General features: G+C 37.0%; 1 protein-coding gene and 1 pseudogene across 3 annotated transcripts in view; one reads left to right on the top strand and one right to left on the bottom strand.

Annotated features, from left to right (window-relative positions):
• FUT9 (fucosyltransferase 9) overlaps nucleotides 1–25,326 on the top strand; it is a 149,642-nt gene that overhangs the window by 68,043 nt on the left and 56,273 nt on the right. For 2 of the 3 annotated variants that reach the window (XM_070419307.1, XM_070419306.1), the window contains exon 2: nucleotides 14,947–15,035. The gene's annotated coding sequence lies outside the window, so the exon portion shown is untranslated. Of the gene's footprint in view, nucleotides 1–14,946; nucleotides 15,036–23,181; nucleotides 23,219–25,326 lie in introns of those variants that run through there. The other variant, XM_070419308.1, reaches the window with a different exon arrangement.
• Nucleotides 6,410–6,737, bottom strand: LOC139013115 (large ribosomal subunit protein eL33 pseudogene; annotated as a pseudogene).

Below are 25,326 nucleotides of genomic sequence, written 5' to 3'. Positions count from 1 at the left end.
TATGATTGTATTGCTGTCAATCTCTCCCTTGATATCCTCCAGAAGTTTTTTTATGTACTTGGGTGCTCCTGTATTGGGTGCGTATATGTTTACCAGAGTTATTTCTTCTTGTTGGATTGCTCCTTTTAGTATTATGAAATGGCCTTCCTTATCTGTTATGTCCTTCACTTTGAGATCTAATTTGTCAGATATAAGTATTGCTACCCCAGTGTGTTTTTTTTTTTTTTTCATTTCCATTCACCTGAAAAACCTTTTCCATCCCTTCACCATCAATCTCTGTGAGTCCTTTTTTCTGAAGTGGGTTTCCTGTAGACAGCAGATATGTGTGCCATGCTTGCTTATCCACTCAGCTACCCTATGTGTTTTGATTGGGGCATTTAATCCATTTACATTTAAAGTTATTATTGATAGGTACTTGTTTGTCACCATTTTTATTCTTTACACCTGTGTTCCTTCTTTGCTTTCTATTTCTTCTTTTTACAGCAGACCCTTTAGCATTTCTTGCATTGCTGGTTTGGGGGTAATAAACTCCCTTAGTCCTTTGTTGTCTGTGAAGCTCCTGATTTCACCCTCAATTTTGATTGTAGCCTTGCTGGGTACAGTATTCTTGGATTCAGACCCTTCCTTTGCATGACTTTGTATATTTCATTCCATTCCCTTCTGGCCTGATGTGTTTCTGTTGAGAAATCAGTCGCTAGTCTGATGGGGGATCCTTTGTAGGTAACTTTCTGTCTCTCTCTGGTCGCTTTTAGGATTCTTACTTTGTCGTTGGTATTTGCCAGTTTAATTATAATTTGCCTTGGCGTCGGTCTTTTGGGGTTCATTTTTTTTGGGACTCTGTGAGCTTCTTCGATTTGTGTGAGTTTTTTCTTCCCCATATCAGGGAAGTTTTCTGTCATTATTTCTTTGAACAGGTTTTCTATTCCTTGCTCAGTTTCCTCTCCTTCTGGCAACCCTATTATGCAGATGTTGTTTCATTTCATGTTGTCCCAAAGTTCCCCTCCTGTTTTTTAAGTTTTCTTTTCTAGTTTCTGCTCTGCTTGGATATTTTTTCCTACCTTGTCTTCTAGCTCACTGATGCAGTCCTCTGCTTCTTCTAGTCTACTGTTGATGCTTTCTATTGAGTTCTTTATAGCAGTGGTGTCATTTTTCATTTCTTCTTGGTTTTTCTTCATTTCCTCTTGGTTCTTACACATATTGTTGAATTTGTCTTCCATTATTTTCAGCAACCTTATGACCATTTCTCTGAATTCTTTTTCTGACATATTGCTTGCCTCCACTTCTTTTACTGCCTATTCTGGTGATGCCTCCTTTTCTTTCATATGCAGGCTGTTTCTTTGTCTCCCTATGATCTCTCTTCTCTGGGTGTCTGGTTATGTAGCTCTCTCTCTCTTTTCCCTTGGCAAAATCTGACCTTTCCATGAGAGGGTGCAGAGCTCCTCCAAGTCTGTGTATTTGTGCTGCTTGAGAGCCAGTGTTCATGGGTTCGCAGCTGGCCCCTGAGTGTTGTGGTTGCAGAATCCCAGGATGTATAGGCCTCCAATAACAGCCACTCTCCCCTTCCCAGATCTGTGTTTTAGAAAGACACTTTGATAGTGTGCCATGCCATTTCTCACTCCAGGCTTCTGCTCAGGCTGTTCTCTTTGGCTGAAACCCATGTCCCTGTTGTGAGATGTGGTGAATTCTACGTATACATTAGTTCAAAAGTCAAATAATCTGTGCTGACTTCTGTCACCCTTCACAAATATACTGCCATGTGTGCACACACACATACAGAATGAGAGTTGAAAGTTATAAAGTTATAAAATAATACAGTAGTTCATTCTTAACTTTAGTTTCACTTTCCACAGTTCCAATTATCTATAGTCAACTCTGGTCTAGAAATATTAAATGGAAATGTTCCAGAAATAATCAACTTGTAAGTTTTAAATTTTATGATGTTTTGAGTACCTCCTCTCATCTCATTATGTAGGCATTGTATCATGTCACAATAACACAAGAAGAAGAAACATGAGTATAGTAAAATAAAATATATAGAGAGACCACATTCACATCACTTTGATTATAGTATAATTGTTCTATTGTATTATTAGTTATTGTTGTTAATCTTTAACTGTGCCTAACATATAAATTAAACTTTATCATAGGTCTGTGATTGGCAAACCGTGGCTCGCAAGCCACATGCAGCTCTTTGTTTTTTTTTTTTTGTTTGTTTTTTTAAATATATTTTATTGATTTTTTACAGAGAAGAAGGGAGAGAGATAGAGAGTTAGAAACATCGATGAGAGAGAAACATCGATCAGCTGCCTCCTGCACATCTCCTACTGGGGATGTGCCCACAACCCAGGTACATGCCCTTGACCGGAATCGAACCTGGGACCTTTCAGTCCACAGGCCGACGCTCAATCCACTGAGCCAAACCGGTTTCGGCCACATGCAGCTCTTTGGCCCCTTGAGTGTGGCTCTTCCACAAAATACCACGTGCGGGTGCGCACGTACAGTGCGATTGAAACTTCATGGCCCACTCGCAGAAGTGGGTATTTTGTGGAAGTGCCGGCATTATGTGGAAGAGCCACACTCAAGGGGCCAAAGAGCCGCATGTGGCTCGCGAGCCACAGTTTGCCGACCACTGTCATAGGTAAACACAGTAGGGTTTGATAGTAATCAGCAGTTTCAGGCATCCACTGGGTGTCTTGGAATATACCCCCCACAAATAAGGGGGAACGACTGCATCAACAACCTCTCACCTTGAATGAGCGTTTTCTATGTTTAGAACTGTCTCAACATATTACAAAACTCATTTAACGCTCACAACGACTATTTATTATCTCTCCCTCTTGCTCTTCAAAGGCCCTGGGCCTTTGGAAAATAACAACTGGGAGGAGACACATAGGCTTCCTGCTTTCAACCCTGCAAGCTTAGCTGAGGTAGTGAACAAAGAATGCAACCCGTGCATTGAACCGGATATCGAACCACTGAGCCATGCTGACCTGGCTATATGTGTATTTTTAGATATTTCCTTCTTCCTTTCTGCTCTCAATTTCCATTTCCCACATAAACAAAATTATTATGCTTTCTTGTTATTCAAGAACTGGTCACTACTGAAGCTTACCGCTACCACACCTTCCCTTCTTGCCCAAATCCAAATTAAAGCTTTGACTGATGTGTTAATTTTATAGGGCTTCTATAACAAATGACCACAAACTGGGTGGCTTAAAACAACAGAAACTGATTCTATCAAAAATTATAGTGGTTAGATTTTTTTCAAGAGAATAATTTGAATTTCTGGTGGTTGCCTGCAATCCTTGATGCTCATTGGTTTGTGCCAACATAACTCCCACCTCTGTGTCTGGCTTCATACAATATGGCATTCTTTTGGAGTGTCTCTGTGTCTCCAAATTTTTCTCTTTTTATAAAAATACCAGTCACTGGTTTTAGGGCCCATCCTAATCCAGTGTGACTTCATTACATCTGCAAAGACTTTATTTCCAAATAAAATCCTATTCACAGATACTGAGGGTTAAAACTTCAACAAGTCTTTTGTAAACACAATTCAGTCCACCACAAAGGGAAGGGGGAGTGGGAATGCTAATCTCAACTAGGTGTTTAGAAGGACTACCAGACAGATCTGATTACGTTTATTTATATAAAAATCAGAATAGTTCTAGGGTTCATTTGCATTTTTATTGATTGTCCAGAGATGTCTCCCATTTCTCCCCACTCTACCCAGCCCTGGCCTTCCCCACATTATTATCTGTGTCCATAGGCTATGCATACAAAACCAAAATGTGGTGACTGGGTCCCCGTTCTTTAGCTTGTAAAACGGAAGAATGTATTCCAGGACAAAAAAATGGTTGGTGGAGCAAATTTTATTAAGAGAAGCCAATCTTGGAAAAGATGCAGCTGGGGTTCCAAAAGCAGGCCAGTGTCCAGAGCTTCTGTTCCATGTTGTAATTGGGTGTAGTTCAGCATCCAAGGGAATTAAAGTCCATTAGTCCACGTGCCCATAAGCCACATGGACGCATGGGAGTATATCTCCTGCCATAGAAACCCAGTGCACCAGAGAGAGAAAGGAGAGGAAGTATGCACATTTTTACTTAGGGGTAGAGACATGCCTTGCTAGCTCCTGATTGGTCCTTCCAAAGAATTCTACCTTAGCAACATCCTTGCAATTGGTTTATACACCTTACTTCCTTGAGATTATTTATTTGCAAGCTGCCTGTCTTAGCAACATCCATACATTTTGAAGCTTACGTCTCAGTGCATGCCCTTCTTTCCCCACCCAGCTAGGTCTAGTTCTAGGGCATTTTGTCTGTCTCCATGTTTTTCTCAGAACAGGGTATGGTCAGCAAGCTGTATTCTGCCTGTGTCTGCAATGTTCCACTTCCCAGACCACCATGGTCCAGGCCCTCTCTACCTAACCCTCTTCTTCTATCTCCTCACATATACTCATATATGTTCTATGGTTAATCTCTTCCCATCCTCCCACCCTTCTCCCCTCTGAGATCTGTCAGTCTGTTCCATACATCCATGCCTCTGGACCTATTTTATTCCTCAGCTTATTTTCACTATGTGGACAAAAGGGGCCACATGCTAACCTGATAAACTCAGAAACGCCTGCATGGAGGCCTTGCAAACTCAAAGACCTGAAGTAACCACAAAGGATGGTCTGAAATTAAAACTTTAACTAAAAGCAGTTGATGGTGGGTGGTAGTCATATCCTAGACAGGTTATCTTCCCTGACAAAAATTAACTTTGATCTTAACTGAGCCTATTGTCTTTTTGTATCTACAATAACATACCTTTGGAATGTCAGGTAACTTTCCCTTTTCCAGCCTCCTCAGGGCACAACCCATGCAACCAGGGCAGAGACCCCAAATTCCCTCATTGTTATTGTTATCCTGTTAATTGTTGACTGTTAACTATCCTGTATGCACCTATGTAAAAGAAGCCTGTGTCTATCATATTACTTTTTATCCAATCCCAGAGGTTTCTCTGCTTTGCTTTCTCCCACCTCCCTAATCTATGGCCAATGGATTTACATTGTAAATCCTGTAGTGAAAAACTGCCAATCTCCTGAGCATTATCTTAATCTGTTGAGATTCTGCTTTCTGGCAATTGTACATAGTTTGCCTCAAATAAACTCACAAAAATTATTTACAAGTTTGAATGTTTCTTACATTAACAATTAGATTTCCTACATAAGTGAGGTCATGTGATACGTCCTTAAAGGATTTTGTAACACATAAGTGTCAATCCCAAAGTCATGGTTAGGATCAGAGCCTTCCTGGTCCTTGCTTGCTCTCCACAGCTCCCAGCGCCTCACTTTCAGCAAACCCAAGGCTGAGTGAACCAGCTCCAAAATGAGGAAAACTTAGATTGTTTATCTCAGGTACCTTTCCTTTAGCAGTGTTTTCACTTTTATAATAAATATTTAAATATTTTATTTAAATCAAATTATATGAATAATGGCTTCATATTTCATTTTAATTTTCCCGTTAATGTGGATCTAGGTCTGCACATTTCCCATATTTGGTCCATAAACGAAGGACATATATAAAAAATATGAGGGACATTTGTGTAAAATTTTGGCAACAGAAAACTACACAAATGTAAATGGCTTCATAGGCATGGATTTCTCTTCTTCCAAAATACTTCCTAAGTGTGAGTAAGGAGAAAGAATAGGAACAAATTTAAAGCCTTGGTAAAGTGTGAATCAAGTAATCTGGGTTCTTCTGTGTTTGCTTAGTAAAGTCAACATTTATCAATATCTTGGAGCACTATCTCTGGTTGGGGTAAGGACAGAAGAATGTGCTACCTTTATTTAGGCCATTAAAACCCTGAAATTCAAGTTTTAAAAAGATTCAATAGGAGATGAATGCCTTTTAAAACAAAATGCTTTCCCTTGTATGCAGTGAGTCAGAGTACAGCTTTGTTGTAAAATCAGGCTACATTCTGAATGATATTATGTATTTCATTTTTTTAAATAACTTGGTTCATTCACAGCTCAAACAATTGTATTTAATGCAGCAATTGCAGCTAAAATTGCATTATTTTCTTTTTCTTCCCCTGAACATTACTTGAGGATGAGCATTTAATAAGAAATTGTGATTCTTAAGAATCTTTTGGCAGTTTAAATGCAACTTAAAAGAGAAAATACATAATTTTAAATTAAGCTGTCATGGTATAAAATATTTGTTTACATTTTTGATCAGCATTTCTTCTTTGTTGATTACAAAAAAAAACATATGCTAAATTTTATTATTTTGATGATTGATTTTCCAAAAGATTTTTATCTGAATTACAAAGCTATGTAGCTTAAATTTTTTGGTTTTGTTGTTTTCAAATATGTCTCTTTTTTGAGCCAAAACACAGGAAAACAAATCCATTTTATTTATTCTCAATAAGTTTAAATCCTTGAGGGGTACAGAATTACAGGGATTTTGTATCCAATGGCCTTAGCAGGAAGGTTGCTTCGGAATTTAGCATGAACCACATCACAGTTTCCATGAGCATGAGTTACCTTTCCTCAGATGACTCTGGTTTTGTTTGGTTTGCCACCAGGGGTCACTGTGTTGTTCTTTGTACACGCAAGCACATCTTTTGCCCAGATGGAATTCTGCTTCATCTCAAGCATAAACACCTTCAATTTTATAAAGAGCTGTGTGCTCCCTCTGGTTCTGGAGACCCTGCTTACAGCCAGTAAAAATGGCCTTGGACCACCGCCTTCCACACATATTTGTCATTAGAGAAGTCCTGTTCCCAGCAGGTCTCCACAGGGTCCAAGATGGCGGGAAAAGGTTCAAATATGCTTTTATTTATTTCAGAGAGAGGAAGAGGGAGGGAGAGAGAAATAGAAACATCAATGATGAGAGAAAATTATCAATTAGCTGCCTTCTAAGGGATGTGCCTTGACTAGGAATCTAACTGTGACTTCCTGGTTCCTGGGTTTCTGTTGAAACATCGAGCCACACCTGCAAGGATAGCTTAAGTTTTATAATTAAAATTTATAGCAAAACATTTTTTATGCAATTAATCAACATCCCCTCAAAAATAGAGAAATGAGAGGATGGAGTGCCTAAACTTTATTGATTCAATTTAAAGATAGAAAAAAAAAAAGCCATTTTAAACCCATATTTCAGTGAAATTAAAAGAACAGATTCATATCATCTAAACCAAAAAGTAGAAAACTACAGTTTGTGGGATAAATCTGACCTGCTGGTAGGTTTTGTAAATATCAGTTGACTGGAACACAAACCAGAGCATGTGTTTATGTCTGCTTTCACACTACAACAGCAGAGTTGAGGAGTAGTAACAGAAATTGTATATATAATAGATTCGTATCTATAGAACATCCTTGACTTTATTTCTTGGCCAGCAATGCTTAAAATATTTACTGTGCGGTTCTTCAATGCACAGTTTACTAATCCCATTCTCAACCAAAACAATCATGATGTATTTTCTCCAGCTTCTGAAGGCAAAATACTCATCAATGGAATTCCCTAAAAAGATTTCCCATAGAAATAGAAAATTTGAATGAACCAATTACTAGTAAGAAGAATGAATCAGTAATCTAAATTTCTCCCAGTGAAGAAAAGCCCATGCCTAGATGGCTTCACTGGTAAATTTCACTAAACATTAAACTAAACATTTAAGGAAGAATTAAAATCACACAGTATTTGTCTTTCACAGTCTGACATATTTCACTTAGCATAATGGATGAACCTTAAAAGTGGTTCCCACATCTTGGCTATTGTAAATGATGCTGTTATGAACAGGGGTGTGTGTGTGTGTGTGTGGATACCTCAATTTCTTCATTTATTTTTCAGAAAAATTGTTAGTGTATAGAAAGGCTGCTGCTTTGTGCATGTTAATTTTGTATCCTGCAAGCTTACAGAATTCATTGATGAGATATAACCATTTTTTGGTTGTGTCTTTCGGATTTCTTTATATAAAACCATGTCATCTACAAATAGAGACCATTTTACTTCTTTCTAATTCTGTTTCCTTTTGTTTATTTTCTTTACTTTTTTGGGGGGGGGGGGCCTGCTTTCATTTATATGTGGACTCTAAAAAAAAATAAAAAACAACTCGGTCAGACTTATGGTTACCAGGATGGAGGGTGAGGGGAGGGGGAATTGAAGGAGGGTGGTCAAAGGCACAAACTTTCAGTTATAAGATATGTAAGTACCAGGGATGTAATGTGCAACATGATGACTGTAGCTAACACTACTACATGATGCATATCAACATTCTTAAGAGACTGAATCCTAAGAGTTCTCGTTACAAGTAGATTTTTCTTTTCTTCTTATTGTACCTATATGAGATAATGGATGTTAGCTAAACCTATTGTATTATTCATTCCATTATATGTAAATCAAACCATCATGCTGTATGCCTTAAACTTGTACAGTAAAGTATGTCAATTATTTCCTAATAAAACTGGGGGAAAAAAGTATTTCCCATATACATGTTAAAACATACTATGTTTTTCCTCACTAACCAGCACAAGATAACCTTAAATATGTGAGAATAACTGCTTTAATCTCAATAACCACAATAACACCTATCATAGTAAGGAGTCAATAAATGTTTGGTTAGATAAATCTTTAAAAGGTGCATTCTACATCTTATTTATTACATATCTCTATTATAGAATAAATTTTTCCCAAAATATTTGAGTGGAATGGATGATCTAGGAAGAATACACAATGAACTTTTCAATGCTGCTTTAGTACTGCCACAGACGGGAGGAGCTCAACAAATTGCCCTGAAGGGTTCTGCTGATTTTCAGAGAATTTAAGCAATTCTCCTTCCATCAAGAAGTGTATGTTGAAAAGTATGTGGATAAAATATTTGTATAGCTACAGACAAATCAATTTCATGTATCTCCTATTATAACAATAATCTGTATACCAAGCATAAGTATATTTAAAGTCCTCAAGATATTGATGTTTGTAATGGTCCTAAGTGCTACTAATCCTGTCTCCTATAGCAGCTCAGCAAGTAGAAGAATCTGCATCAGTCAGGAAGGCTCACTTCATCAGCCCCCACACTGTTTTCTGAGTTCACAAGATTTGTGTCATATACCCGTGAGGAATAAGGGTCAGGACAGATCATCCAAGCTAGCTGCTTAAGAGGGGAGGGAAGAAGAAAGCCCAACCTGGGCTATGAAAATAACCAAGGAGCCATAGAAGTAAGCACCAATCACACTGCTCCCATAGCCATTCTTTTATTCCAGCTTCTGCAGGGATATGAACCAAGGAAGATGACCATTAAACCATCCAGACTAGATTTTCCCCATGGTACAATGCTCAAGAAACATTCCCTCCCCCTCCCCTTTCTTTCTTTGTGTTTTTAGGTTCAGGATTCTTATTCCCAGTTTTACCTAATATAAAGAGAAAATTAACAATATGTATTGTCATTTTAAAAAATTCCTTTTTCATGTACATTATTAAAAAAAAAAATCCCTTATATCTAAATCATCCTGTGATCACATGAGGCAGACCTGTGGGACCAAGAATGATGCTCTGGAATCATTTTTCCTGGGTTCCACGTTAGGTGCCCCATTTACAAGCTGGCTGACCTAGGACAAACTGCTTAAGCTGTCAGTGCTTCCTACTCCTCTTCTCTAAAATAATATCTTATAGACGGCTGGTGTGGCTCAGGGGTTGAGCATCAACCTATGAACCAGAAGGTCAGGGATTGATTCCCAGTCAGGGCACATGCCTGGGTTGAGAGCTTGATCACCAGTAGGGGGCGTGCAGGAGGCAGCCAATCAATTCTCTCTCATCATTGATGTTTCTATCTCTCCCTTTCCCATCCTCTCTGAAATCAATAAAAAAAATTTTTTTAAAGAAATTTAAAATAATATCATAAGCTTGTTGATAGATTGAATGAGAACATGTATGTAAAACTCTTATAATTGTGGCTGGTATATAGAGAGCACATTTTTATTATTAGGTGGTATTATATTAGTGTTAATAATGTTCAAGCTTTCAGCATTACCAAAGGGCCGTCCAATGACCAGCCCCCCTTACCCCTGCTGCTCCTGCACAGGCTTCATCACACTGCCTATCTCTTTGCTCCACTAAAGCCAGGTTATCTTTTAGCCCCAAATTATTTTAACTCTGTCCTCCTTACCTTTGCTAATACTGCACTGCCTAGTTGTAATTCAACATTCTCTTTACACAATCTATTTTCTATTAAGCTTCAACCACTTAGAATTGAATGCTGTTATATTTGTGCCCCTGACCAGACATTTTGTACAAATTTCTTCATTTTTCTTTCTTATCTTCTTCCACTGGACTTTGAGCCCTTCAAGGGCAGAAGAGTGTTTTAGTCACCCTTTTAGCCATACCACCAAGCAGCTGTTATAGAACACATTTAGGAAAATGTATGTTGAATTGAAGAAGACTGAAGGGCCCAGTGTAGTAATGCTGAAGTCATAAAATTCTGTTTAAAGTACAGCCACAGGAATTGGCACGGTGACCTCTTCTGGCAGCAAATCTCATTTATTACTATGAACTGCATAAAGGAATTGTCCTTATTTGTTCAAAATCCAATGTCCTTTAATCTGGTGAATTGAATTAAGGAATTTATTCTTATTCATGGAATTCAATTTTTTAATATATCTGAGATATTTCTAACAAACTCATTCAGAGTCCAGGAAAGTTTTCTTCTTGATAAGTAATGCTCCATTTTCTATTTTACTATTCCTTTTATTTATAACTAGAGGCCTGGTGCACAAAATTCGTGCACTGGGGGGTGTTGTCCCTCAGCCCAGCCTGCACCCTCTCCAATATGGGATTCCTTGGGGGATGTCCAACTGCCAGTTTAGGCCTAATACCTGCCTAAACTGGCAGTCAGACATCCCTCTCACAATCCGGGACTGCTGGCTCCCAACCGCTCACCTGACTGCCTGCCTGATTGCCCCTAACCACTCCCCTGTCAGCCCTATTGATGCCTAACTGCTCCCCTGCTGGCCTGATTGTCCCCAACTGCCCTGCCCTGCTGGCCTGGTCCCCCCAAACTGCCCTTCCCTGCCAGCCTGGTCACCCCTAACTACCCTCCCCTGCAAGCCTGGTCCCCCCAACTGCCCTCCCCTGCAGACCTGGTTGCCCCCAACTGCCCTCCCCTGCAGACCTGGTTGCCCCCAACTGCCCTCCTCTGCCGGCCATCTTGTGGCTGTGTGTGCCACCATCTTTGAGGGTGGGGTAGTCAATTAGCATATTCCCTCCTTATTGGCTGTGGGCGCCATCATCTTTGCAACAGCATGAAAGTCAATTAGCATATTCCCTCTTTATTTAGATAGGATATCATACAGTGTTTTTGTAATTTTTTATACTATCTTTAATCAATTGGTTCAACAATAATTAAACCAATTATAAAATATAAATATGTCTCCATAATTTCCCCTTTGGTAAATTTTACCCAAAATAAATGAAGTATTTTATATAAATAACTACCTAATTTATATTTTCCAAATGGACCCTTTGCAAAAGAAAAGAATAATCTACCCTACAATGGCTCAGAAATTAATTTGTGAAATTAGTGAATAGGATTTTATACTTTATTCAACTATATCACAAATGCAAACATTTCTCTCCAGTGTCGTTGCCACCAAACTTACATCCACCATCTTCTCCCAACTGACCTACTACAATAGTCTTTAGACTGGCTACCTCTTCTGGGTTTGTCTCTATACTATCCATTGAACATTTGAAATGATCCTTTCACATTTTAATCACTTACCCAGTCAAATCCCTCCAATCACCATTGTACAGTGAATAAAGTCTGAGCTTACAAAGGCTTATGAAACCCAACATGACCTGGCCACCGGCTGCCTGTCTAACTCACTCTCCACCACACCACCACCATGCTCTGGGTCACTATGCAATCTGGTTTTTCCTCCTCCTTGAACATGCCGTGCTGGTTCCTGTCCTGAGCTTTTGTACCTAGTGTCTCCTATCCTTGCCATGCCTGATCCTGGAGATAAAGCTGAGTTCTTATCTTCAGATCAGCTTTCTTCAAGAGGCCTACCTTCCCTGACAACATCCACTCAAGGGGGCTGCCCAGTCCTGCTGTGGGCTGCTCTGCCCCTGATATCTCTCACAGCTCTTTCTCAGCTCTGTCTCTGCCTAATGGTCCAGCTAAAACAGTCTGCCCTGGATCTTGACATTCAGATCCATCAGAGTCCCCAGTGTTACAATCATGGCTACCTCCCTCTTCTGACACCTAGTTAAAGCTGAAAAATCTCACACTCCTCTGTAGCTGAGCTCCTTCACTTCCAGTAAGCCAGTATGTCTCAGCCCACTATCCATGCCACACAATAACCAGGGGAGACTTGGGATTGCAAACTGAGTTTATGTGTACCTAGCACCCTTGTGACAATACTGAGTCACCATGTGTTAGCATGGGATTACTGAGCATAGTAATCCCTTCCCCAAATCATCGGCAAAATCCTGAGAATTCCCTCACGTAGGAATTTCTAAAGCTACTCCCACCAGACGTTTGACCTCAAGAAGCCGAGAGGAGCAGACAAGAGCTGTGGCAGCCACTTTTCTCTTCCAATGTGGTCTTCTCTCCACTTCTGTTATATCTCAAAATGAAACATGAAGAAGTCTCTCTTCCTATTGCTTTCTGCATGATTTGAAACCCCTTTATATGAAATTCCATAAAAACAGTCATTTGTGCTTGCCGAATAACATCAAGTTATGGCAAGTAAACTCAGTTAGTGAATCACCTTAGTGTTTTATGCTTATATTCCTAAGCATTGGATCTTGGCAAAACATCCCAATAGTAGACTAATCCATCAAGTCTAGACTTTATATGTAAGAGGGGATTAAAGGAATTTAGAAATCATTTTTTCTCAAGACTGAATGACTCTAAACCATCTATCAAAGTGGATGATACGAACTGAGTGTCTTGTGCCCGTCTCTGCCCCATGTCAGATGGATGCCTTTACTGCCCTAGAAGGAAAGACAAATGTTTAGGAAATCAGAAGAGAAAAATGTCTTATCATCATTTGAGTTAGACACAAATGTGCGCAATGGAATAGAATGGTTGTTTCCCTACATATAATACAAAAAGCAAGATAAAGATGATAACTATAGTCAAATAAAACTTCACAAAAAATCTATAATAAAAGCATAATATGCTAATTAGACTGGACGTCCTTATGGATGAAACCGGGGCTGCAGGGAGGCCACGGTCCCGGGTGCCAGAGGGAAGCTGGTGCTGGCAGTCTCTAGTAATAACAATAAAAGAGTAACTCCATAACTTGAGTGTTATTTATTCTGCATTATGAGCATTAAATCATGGCTATGATTTAGGAAATGCACATATGTGTGCATGAATGCTTGCATGCATGTGTACACACACGCACGTATGTACACACATGCACACAAATACACACATACACACACACACACAAATCTGAGTTGCCAAATAGATGATAGGACTCAGGCCACTTGCTGGCCCTATTTGCTCTCATTCTAGATCAGATTCAAAATATTTGATTTTCTGACTTTCCAGCAAAAAAACATTTTGAAAGCATCAAATCAGATGTTGTATGGTAAAAACAGAGCAAGAACGGCATTTGAAGCTGAGACAGAATATTATTGTTAAAAAATTAACATTTGCTCAAATATAATAGTCTGTAACCAGTTGAAATAGGTGTGAATGCTCCTTTTCTATTTTTAATAATATTAAATATATTGAACTTTTATGTTAAGATATATAACCAACACATCATATAAGTTATATGCAATAATTGTTTGTAGTTTTGGTAATTTAAAAACTTCAAGCACAAGATCTGTACAGTTTCAACAGAGGAATTTGATCTGCTTTATAAAACATTTTTTTAAATCAAATTGAGGTTCAAATAGTGTTGAAAGTAGATATCCAGGCGGGATTATCTTATAAACAGTGTCCAGGAGGCCATATGCAACTGAAAACTTTTCTGAGTAGACACTTGGGGTTAGGGCTGACTTAACCCCAGCTCCCCAGCTATAATGTCTAGCTTCTTATGTGGACTAATTGTTTGAATTATCAGAACCCTATAAAATGGGGATAATAAAACCCACCTTACAGAATTACTGTGATGATTAAATGACAATTACATACACCAGAAAACATTCAACAACTGATACAGAATGTAGACATATTATTCATCTATTATGTTTTATACCTTTGAGAAAATATTATTAGGTAAGATTTGGTTTTAAAGACAAGACAGACATACCATCTATCGTCTATGTTTTGATTATCTTTAAATGTGTTTAAATACAACATTGAAGTATAAATAAAATACTAAATTAGGGGAAAATTAAGTTATTTTTCCTTCAAAGGCCCCACCTCCCAATATCATCATCTTAGGCATTAGGATGTAACATATGAATTTAGGAGTGGAGGAGCAGGGAGTACCAACATTCAAATCATATCAGCTGTCATAAATCAACATGAAAATTCGAGATGTTTAGACAAATCATCCAAATATTTGGTCTTCATTTTGTTAAGCATTCAAATAATTATGAACATCCAGATGATTTATAAACTTTTTTTATATTTTATTTTTGTATTGTTTTTTTGTTTTGTTTTGTTTTGTTATGAACTTACCGGGTAACGTATTCTGTAAATAGGAAACATAAAAAATAGAGACCATGAAATATATTTAGTTAACAAGATATACTCATTTCCTTAGAGTTTCAATTACAACATTCAGTCTTTTTAATAATACTTATTTTATTAAGTGATTCAATGGAATTTTCCTAAAAATTAAAAGAAATGATAAATTAATATAAACAAGGGATACAATATACATAGAAAGATCTATGGTAGTAAAATGAGTGATTTATTTTAGCTTTTTTTTTTTTTGGTTATTTAGTTACGTATGTAGTACATCCAGCACATTTAACTAACAGTTTTTTTTCTCTTTCCCAACAGATTAAAAATATACTAATTCAAGAATTTTAAAATACAGTGGAACAGCATAACAACTGTCTATGTGCTTCCCATGATATGGTCTCTATATTGTAAGTATATATATTTATATTCCCAAGCTACCTTGATTGTGAAAGAAATGTGTTCAATTAAGACTTATAGATAACTTTGATTGTTTCAGAAAAGTACAAGCTATAACTCATCCAAAATATAGAATAGTTTTAGAAGGTTATCTTATATGAAGATGTGTTCTGCAAATTTAGATCTAACATTGTATTAAAGTTAAACCTTAATATAATTGTCATGCTAGATTAATATACCCATTATTATAGACTTTTAAAAATAAATATTATACTTAATATGCTGAAGATTTTTATACTGTTCTTTAGTTTTCTAAAAAAATTTAAAAAATATTTGACATGCAGCCCTGGCCAGTGTTGTTTAGTGGTTAGAGTGTCAACCTACAAACAAAAGGGTTCTGAGTTCAATCTCCAGTCAAGGGTATAAAATTTATTGAAATGTTTTAAAATATAATGTTTACTATTTCAAGGTTAGATCAATTTTTACCATATTAATTATCTTTTTGAAAAATTGTTTTAGTTCTGGCAAGATACATAGCACTAAATGATATATATATATATATATATATATATATATATGTATATATATGCTAGTAACGTATATATATATGTGTATATATGAATGTGTGTATATACACACAATTTATTTAATAAACTAAATAAAAAACTAAAGTGATCTTTGTTCAGTAATGAAAACTTTTACCATTCATTTCACATTGCTTAAAAGCAGGGAGAGAAGTGAAAGGTTGGAATACTATGCTTTGTTTTTTAGTTAAGAGTACTAAGCACTAAGTACTTATGGCAGTGGGAAGAAAAGGAGGCAGCTCAATCCCTTTTTCCTCAGAAGAAAGTGAGCCATGACTGAGCCCTTATTAGTGAACAGTGTTCCCAAAATTTATACACTTTTAGGGCATCAGAAGATGTTGTTCCTGCACCAGACCTACGATACCCATCTCAAGCATCACTCTCCATTCACTCAGCCCTTTTCTTGCTGGAAACCCTGCCTGAGGATTAAAAAAATATGTCAAAAGGGATTTGAAATTTAGTAAGCCTCTATTCTCCACAAAGGCAGGAGAATGACACGTGCCTGATTATGCTGGGGCCGGGGGGGCGGGGGGGAGGTTGGAAGTCAGGGTGGAGAGATAGGTCATTAGCATGCCATTTTAGAACACCAAATCAATGCCTTCTGACAGAAAATATAATTTAATAACAATATATGGTTCTAAAACAATGATAACTAATAGAAATATAATGTGAGCCACACATGTAATTTAAATTTTTCTTGTGGCCACATTTAAAGAAGTTAAAAAAAAGAGCAAGTATTGTGGGTTTTAATAATAAACTTTATTTAACCTTACATAATGAAAATACAGTCATTTTAACATGATCAATGTAAAAATTGTTAATGAGCCATTTAACTTTTTTTTAATACCAAGTCTTTGAAATCCAGTGCATACTTATATCACATCTCATTTTGGATACTAAATTTTAATTGCATATACTTGACCTGCATTTAAATTTCAATAAAATTTATAGTTAAAAAGAGTAGATTCAAAAAGGCAAGATGTTCCACACATACTTAAAAGATTTTCAATAACTAAATTGAGTCTCAGTTTTAAATTTAAATTAATTAAAATGAAATGTCATTTAATTTATACTACCCACATTTCAAGTACTCTGCAGTCCCATGTGTCTAATAGTTTTTGTATTGGAAAACTATTTTCCAGAGGACTGTTGATCAATGTTACAATTCTGCTACCAAATGACTTCTCTAGGCTGATATCAGAGCTCACCAATAAAGCATATAACTTTAAAATTTCAATGAGGAAATATGTCAAATCTTACCCCTCTGACTAAAATGACATTTTATAGAACAACATGTTTTTGAGAAATTATGGATGAAATATACAATGTCTAAATCTCCAAGCTGTGAGATACATTGAAATGTTTTTATAATTTGATTCAGTGTACATGTTCTGTTGTACTCTACAAGAATTAACACATCACAGCCATTCCCATTACAGGGTGAATGAAAAGCAATACATATATAAATAAATAAAAAATATTTGTAACATGCCTCTGTGAGAAAAGCTATTAAAAGAATGTCAATATAAGCTTCAGATTTGTAAGTCACATAGCTGATCAAGGATTTATATCCAAAATCTACTATAAAGAATTGTTAAAACTTAATAATAAGAAAACAAACAACTCAATTTACAAAAAAAAGATATGAATGTCACCAAAAAGAAAAATGTATGGATGGCCAATAAGTAGATGGAAGGATTTTTAATATCGTTAGCTAAGAGAGATGCAAAATTAAAATCATAATGAGATACCATTAGACACCTATTAAAATGGATTTTTTTCATCTGACTATCAAATACTGGTGAGCATGCAGTCACCGGGACTCTCCTTCATTGCCGATGAAAATGAAAAAATGATACTGCCACTGTGAAAAACTGGGTGCTGATTTTTTAATATAGTTAAACATACACTTACCCTATGATCCAGCAATCCCACTCTTAGTTTTTTACCAAAGTGAAATTAAAACGTATTTTTATACAGAAACCTATATGTAAATATTTATAGCATTTTTATCTATAATTATCAAAATGTTCTTCAAATGGTGAATGTAGCATAGCTATACAATGAAATACTGCTCAACTATAGAAAAGAAGCAATATTGATTCATGCAATATCATGTATACATCTTGAGAGCTTGTTTGGAGGTTCTAGCAGGGGAGCGCAGCTACTCGTATACCCTTGACCGAAGACCGGTCCTCTCCTCGGGGGGGAAGGTCGTCCTCTTCGACCGAGCGCGCAGCTTCGGGAGGGACGCACATGGATCGGTGAGGGAGGAGGGGGACACCCGCCTAGCCAGCCAGATCAGCCGAATCAACCCTGGCGATCAATGGGGTGACAGATGTCGCAGCCAGATCGCCCTCACATCCCATGTATACATCTTAAATGCATTTTGTTAAGTGAAAGTAGCAGACCCAAATTACTGAATATTCTATGATTTCATATGTATTAAATTTTAGAAAAGACAAAACATAATCCAGGAAACACATCAGTGGTTGCAGGGTTTAGATATTGGAGAGTTGACTCCAAAGTGGTAGCATGAGGAATTCTGGGGTTGATGGAACTGTCTGTACGGTAATGTGGTGCTAGACAAATGCCTGTGCACTCATCAAAACCCACAGAACTGTACAACACAAAGAGTTAGGTATATAGTATGCAATTCAAAATAAGAAAACCGTTAGGATGTTGGAATATCTCAAGATGGAATAGAAATTGTGACAAGTAAATCTACCAAATTACCAATGTAAGACATAAACTCACTGAAGGCCTGGGAAAGGGGAAGTTTGGGGGAGGGTGATGCGAAATGATTTAGCCTATGTAACTTTGAGAAACAGTTTTGACAGGACAAAGACTAAGAATAATGCTAAAGAGAAAAATAACCATACATAGACCTTGTACTCTATTTGATAGTTTATTTTATTTTTAATTGAATTTATTGGGGTGACATTGGTACACAAAACAGGTTTCAAGTGAACAACTTAATAAAACATCATCTGCACACTGCATCATACACCCATAGCCCTAAGCAAATCTCTTTCCATCCCCATTTTTCCTCCCTTGCCCACCTTTACCTATCCCCAGACCACTTTCCCTCTGGCTATCATCACACTATTTTCTGTGTTTATGTGCTATAACTATATGGGTTGTTTTTTGGTTTTTTTTGCTTAATCCCTTCACCTTCTTTCATCCAGCCCTCCAACACCCCTCCTGTCTGACAGCTGTCAATTTGTTCCATGTACCCATGTCTCTGTTTCTATTTTGTTCATCAGTTTCTTTTGTTCATTAGATTCCACATATAAGTGAGATCACATAGTATTTGTCCTTCATTGACTGGATTATTTCACTTAACATAATAATCTCCAGGTCTATTTATGCTGTCACAAAAGGTAAGATTTCCTTCTTTTTTATGGCTGAGTAGTCCACTGTGTAAATGTACCACAGCTTTTTTTTACCCACTTGTCTATTTATGGGCACTTGGGATGCCTCCAAATCTTGGCTATTATAATAATGCTGCAATGAACACAGGGGTGCATATATTCTTTTGAGTTAATGTTTTGGATTTCTTCAGATATATTTCCAGAACTGGAATCACTGTGTCAAAAGGCAGTTCCATATTTAATTTTTTTTTTTAGGAAATTCCATACTCTTTTCCACAGTGGCTGCATTCCCACCAACAATGCAGGAGGGTTCCTTTCTCCACAACTTGTTTGTTGATTTATTGATAATAGCCATTCTGACTGTTGTGAGATAATATCTGCTTGTGGTTTTAATTTGCATCTCTCTGTTCATTAATGACTTTGAGCATTTTCTCATATGTCTATTGGCCATCTGTACATCCACTTTGGAGAAGTGTCTGTTCAGGTCCTTTGCCCATTTTTAAAATGTGGTTAATTGTCTTCTTGGTGTTGAGTAGTATAAGTTCTTTATATATTTTGGAAATGACCCCTTATCAGATGTATCATTGGAAAATATGTTCTTCCATTCAGTGGGCTCCCTTTTTATTTTGTTGATGGTTTCTTTTGCTTGTGCAGAATCTTTTTGGTTTGATGCAGTTCTACTTGATAATATTTCTCACAGGTGTACAAATTATTAATTATGAAATTTCTTTGCATACATCCTAGGGTGAAACACATAAATAAATACATTGTTAGTAATCAAAGTTACAAATAAGCAAAATGAAGTAGTTAAAATTAACCTTGTAATGCTACATAAGAGATGAAGACATCAATACGAACTCATTTTTATTTTAGTATACATACAGATAGATACAAAATAAGGGTAGCTATGTATGCATAGATAGGTATATATACATTACATATATTAGCTCTACCTCTTGAAAGGTCCTAGAAGTAGTAACACCACTGTCACAGTGAGCACATCTCAAGTTGATTTATTTTCAAAATATTTTCCAATAAAAAAGTAACCAGGAAAAATGGCTGATTCAAGATGTAGGGCAAGAAAAATACAAGATGAGCCTGAAACATTTTATAGTGCCAGGAAATGAAATAGTGGCCAAAAATAATTATTGGGGCATGTCAAAAGGTCACAGTAGCCAACCAGAAACAATCCTGAATCACTGAAGCAAAAATGCTTTGAGGAACAAAATACTGATCTTATTAGATTACTAGAGGCCCGGTGCATGAAATTCGTGCATGGAGTGGGGGGGTCACTCAGCCTGGCCTGCACCCTCTCACAATCTGGGACCACTGACTCACCTGCCTACCTGCCTGATCGCCCCCTAACGGCCGCTGCCTGCTTGATCGCCCCTAACTGCTTGCCTGACTGCCTGATCGCCTCTAACCGCCTCTGCCTCAGCCCCCGCACCTGGGACCCAGGCTTCTCCCCTCTGACCAACTACAGGCAACTGGGACCCGGGCTTCCCTCCCTCTGGCTGGCTGCAGGCACCCGGGACCCAGGTCGGCTTTGCCCAGGCAGGCACTTGGGATCCGGGCTGCTTCACTCGGGCCCCAGCTTTGTCAGGAAGGACGTCCAGAATGATGTTTGGAAGATGTCTGGTCTATCTGGTCTAATTAGCATATTACCCTTTTACTAGTATAGATAAACTAATCAGTAAAATAAATATCAATGGATCCACACTGATATAAATAAACAATTGAACAGGTAGATAAATGACAGGGGAAATCTTCCTTACAGAAAAATTCCAAATAATGTATGTATGTATGTACCTTACCCACTTCCCACTAGGTGAATCTTAATCCCTACCCCCTGGAGTGGGCTAGTCTTCGTGACTCAGAGAGTATAGAAATGAGGAAAACATGGTAGACATTACCTTCACAGAGTGACTAAGCTAAACATCTCCAAAATAAGTCATGTCAATCCCATGTACCCTGGCGTGATGTGGTAAGGACACCTCACTTCTATGATATTCTTTCCCAAAACTCACTCTAATGTTGAGAAAAACATGAGTTTCTTTTATACACATTATGACATTTCAACCTTACACTAAGCATGTAAATTCAAGTAACTTTCCTTATTTATAAGTAAGAAAAAAGTCTCTAAGAGGTTAAGTGACTTGTATAAAAGTAGGCAGCTTGTAAGAGTTGAACATCTACATAGAACACACCTTGCTTCCCTAATCTCTTTTGTACTACATCAAGAAGTCCACACTATATGGAAACATGATTCTTAGAGTATGTTCTTGTCTTTCTTAACTTCCAGAGGTGCACAAGCTCTTTTCCTTAATTTAAATAAAATTGTAGCAAATTATATATCATTTTTTAAAAAATCATTATTCCCATTTAAACCAAAAAATCTCTGTTCTCTGAAATGTCTAAAATATTTGTTTTTTGTTGAAGTTCAGACTCCAACCAAGGCTACTAGATTAGAAATCACTGTTGCTAATCTATTTTTGTGATATTAGACGCAAGTATGTTTTCACTTTAAGGAAATCTAATGTATGAGAACCCAAAATAATCACAAAATCCACCAACTGAGAAGTGATTTTTTAAAATTATAGAATGATTACTTGTCTCACAAAATAATTTATCATGTCTTTTCTCAACAATATTCTCCTGGTGCCATTTCATTAGATTTATACATCAATATTTCAGAAGAAATAGATTCATTGTACACAATAAAGAAGACCTATTCTTGGACATTGTGATCCTTTTCTTTAGTACTTATATCACTATTCCTATCTGCTGAAATTTCTCTAAGTTAGAGTGATCTCATAATCCATAGGCAGTTTTACTATGAACAAAATTCATAGCATACTCTCACTTATCTATAAATTAAGCTTTCTCTCTATTGCTTTCCAATCACAATGCTGACTTTTAGGGGAACTTATTTTATTAGGTAATTAAAAAATACTTGACTAGGCTATTTAAAAAGCTTCTTGAAAAAAATAAAAATCCTCTTGAATATGAGAGGGCGATAAACAATAAAAGACACACCAATAGAAAAACATATTCTATACTTTCAAATAATGGCATAGTGGCCGACAAATGCAAAATGAATCTGGTCCATCTCATGTTTAAAGCTCATTTAATATGTCGTAATGAATAAATGTGCATTGAAAAGAAGACCCCCAAATCTCCTTCTCTGCTATATTTGAATGTTTAGAGCTCTCACTATTTTCTTGTTTCTAATCAAAAGCCTTTCTACCATAATTAAAGACTATTTTATTTTTTGGTTTTGGTTTTTGTTGTTGATCAAGCAGTTATTCAGACGAGTTCCTTGTTACAGGACCTGTCTCTTTTACATTAAGCCTTCTTACTGTATAGCCTGGTGCATGATAGATACTTAAATATTTGAAGCATTCAATTTCTAAATAAAATTGAGCACATTTTCAGTGAGGGAAAGTGGGCTTAAAAAGATAAGTAATTTCAGGAGTCATTGGGGTGGCCTGGGTAGTACCATAATGTAAGAGGCGCCAGAGTGTTTGTGATGACCTTTCTGTATATGCAGTGGAAAGTGATTCTAGAAGCCTGATTCTACCCTTCCCCAAGGAGATGTAGGTGGACTATGGAAGAATAGCTGGATGCATGTATGAGTGGATGGAAGAGGTTGGATGAATGGACAGACAGATAATTTATTGTTCTGATTTGCTCCCTGATATCTTTCATGCCATCAATAACATTTTACATGGAACACTAGTTTAAAGAAATTGGGGCTAAGTGGACACCTTACCCACTTCCTATGAGGTCAATCTTAATCCCTGTCCCCTTGAGTATGGGCTTGTCTTCATGACTCAAATATAGAGAACATAATTTATGTCTAGGTTACTTTGTTATACACAAACATTGAAGCAATATTTTTTAAAAACTCAATAAAAATGTATTTCTCATAGAATCCAACAACTCTAGAAATTCAGTTATTTATCCACATTTTCTTTTATTTTAATTTATATGTATACATTATTTTATATGACATAATTATATAGCACAAACCATAAACATCTTAACATATTCATTATTTTAAAGGTGTCTTTATAATGATTACCTAAATTTTTTCTAATCTTGAATATTTAGGTGTTTGTGGGTTTTCATATATTTTGAATACTTATCACATGGTTTGGTCCTTATTTTGGTTCATTTTCTTTTGCAGATGAAGTAGAATTATGACTTAAGAGTCAGTATTAAGAATGAACTAAGGTATGTGGCTATCCTAATAGTTTTAAACTTTCTATTCCTTGCTTTTATCAGATGCAAAGTTGAAACAATAATAGGACTTATATTATAGAATTGTTGAAAGGATTAAATGCAAAAATACATAGCAAAGACATCAGGGTTTCTAAGTTGAGAGTGTCATTGATTAATTGACTTTCAGAAGCGTATTCTTTTGAGTGAGTCTTTCTGATCAACTGACTTTCTGAAGTTAGAATTATTACTCATTGGTTAATTTGCAAATGCCTGTTCACCAAGGTATGTTGCCATTAGTTGATCAAATTTGTGTGAAATCAGTTTTTATGATTTTTAGAACTGCAGGTTTAAAATTATTTCTGGTGACTACCACAGATACAGGAGCAGGAGGGGGAGTTATTTCCTACAAGTATAGGAACATTTTATTCTCAAGCTATATTTGAAACAACTATATGCGAAAAAATTTTCATCCACCTAAATTTTCTTTTCCACCTTAGTCAGCAACTGTGAACATTTTTTTTAAAAAATAACATTCAGTTTCTGAAATATTGGATTCTCTTGTTTCTACTTCCATCCCTTCTGTTTTCGTCCAACTAAGTCTTCTCTTCTTTTAACTAACCCTTCCCAAAAGATACATTTTTTTCTTTTTTTTTTTTTTTTGAAAAATATGTCAGTAAGACAGGTCTAGGTTAACTCACTGTGAGTGATGCCTATATCTTCCATTCTGTCACTTCTACAATCCACTGCTGCACCATCAAGAGATGACTCATTCCAGCCTGACTCAGGAAAGACCTTATATTCTAGGATCAAACAGACTAGCAAATGATTCCTGTTTCTTTTATTTGATCTTATGTGAGTAATTTAGATCTAATAAGTCTCACTTTCTTTATTTGTACAATGTGAAGTTTAGCACACTGGATGGTTTGGGGATATAATAAAATCATGCTAAGGAAACACATAGCACACCCTCTCTGTTGGGAGGAAAAACGTAAATAATATATCTTCTTATTTCTGTTCACTTATTATCACCAATTGTCACATTTACTTTTCCTCAGAATTGCATAACCAAAAGACCCCTGAGGCCAAATGTCAAAAGACCAATGTCTTTGTCTGTCAGGATGTTAGACAATTTTATTTATTTGGTGATAGTTATAATTCCTTCTCTATCTTAATATCATTGTGAGGATGACAAATTAAAATGTGATAATGGTTACAAAAGTACTAATATTATAAAATAACTGTTAGAATTTTTTTGTCATTGTCTCAATGCAAAACGCTGTGTTGGCACTTAATATATGTGAGCTCAGTATCAGAGAGTTGATATTATTCCTAATATTTATGTGGAATAAATACTATTTATTTATTATTTATATTGATGAGAGAACTGAAGCTCAGAAAAATGAAGAAGTCGAGCCAAAGGTACTTAGCAAAGAGGCGGAAGAGCTAGAATTGAATCTCTGAATCTCCATCCCTATTCTCAGAGCCTTATGCAAGGTCTAATGATCAAAATTACATTCAATCAGTTTCTTTTCACCTAGTAATCCTTGACCATTACTTGAACCATGCTCTGTCACTACCAGTGGGGTCTCTCAGCCTGGCCTGCACCCTCTGGCAACCCAGGACCCCACAGGGATCGGCCGAAACCGGTAGTCCAACATCCCCCGAGGGATGTAGTAGTGCACAAAGCAGCAGGTGGCCAGGGAGGAACCCGACCCAGGGCCAGGCGCCATGTTGCTCCCGCACATCCCAGCCCCTTTGCGCCTGCCGCCTCCACCGCTCGGTAGCACTTCAGCAGAGGCTGGAGAGGCTCGCACCATTGCAGCTGTGCTCACAGTCGTGAGCTCCGAGTCTGGCACCCATAGGTCAGCTGAGTGGCACTCCTGCTGTGGGAGCGCACTGACCACAGGGGGCAGCTCCTGCATTGAGCATCTGTTCCCTGGTGCTCAGTGCATGTCATAGCTACCCATCAAACAGTCAGACGACCAGTCAACCGGTAGCTTAGGGCAGTGGTCGGCAAACTCATTAGTCAACAGAGCCAAATATCAACAGTTCAATGATGGAAATTCCTTTTGAGAGACAAGTTTTTTAAACTTAAACTATATAGGTAGGTACATTGTTAT

Source organism: Myotis yumanensis, unplaced genomic scaffold (assembly GCF_028538775.1).
Source record: "Myotis yumanensis isolate MYYU_CA2020_CCGP unplaced genomic scaffold, mMyoYum1.0.hap1 SCAF_6, whole genome shotgun sequence".
Taxonomy (NCBI): Eukaryota; Metazoa; Chordata; class Mammalia; order Chiroptera; family Vespertilionidae; genus Myotis; species Myotis yumanensis.
The sequence above is the reverse complement of the archived record's forward strand: the minus strand, read 5'-3'. Positions and strand labels throughout refer to the sequence as shown.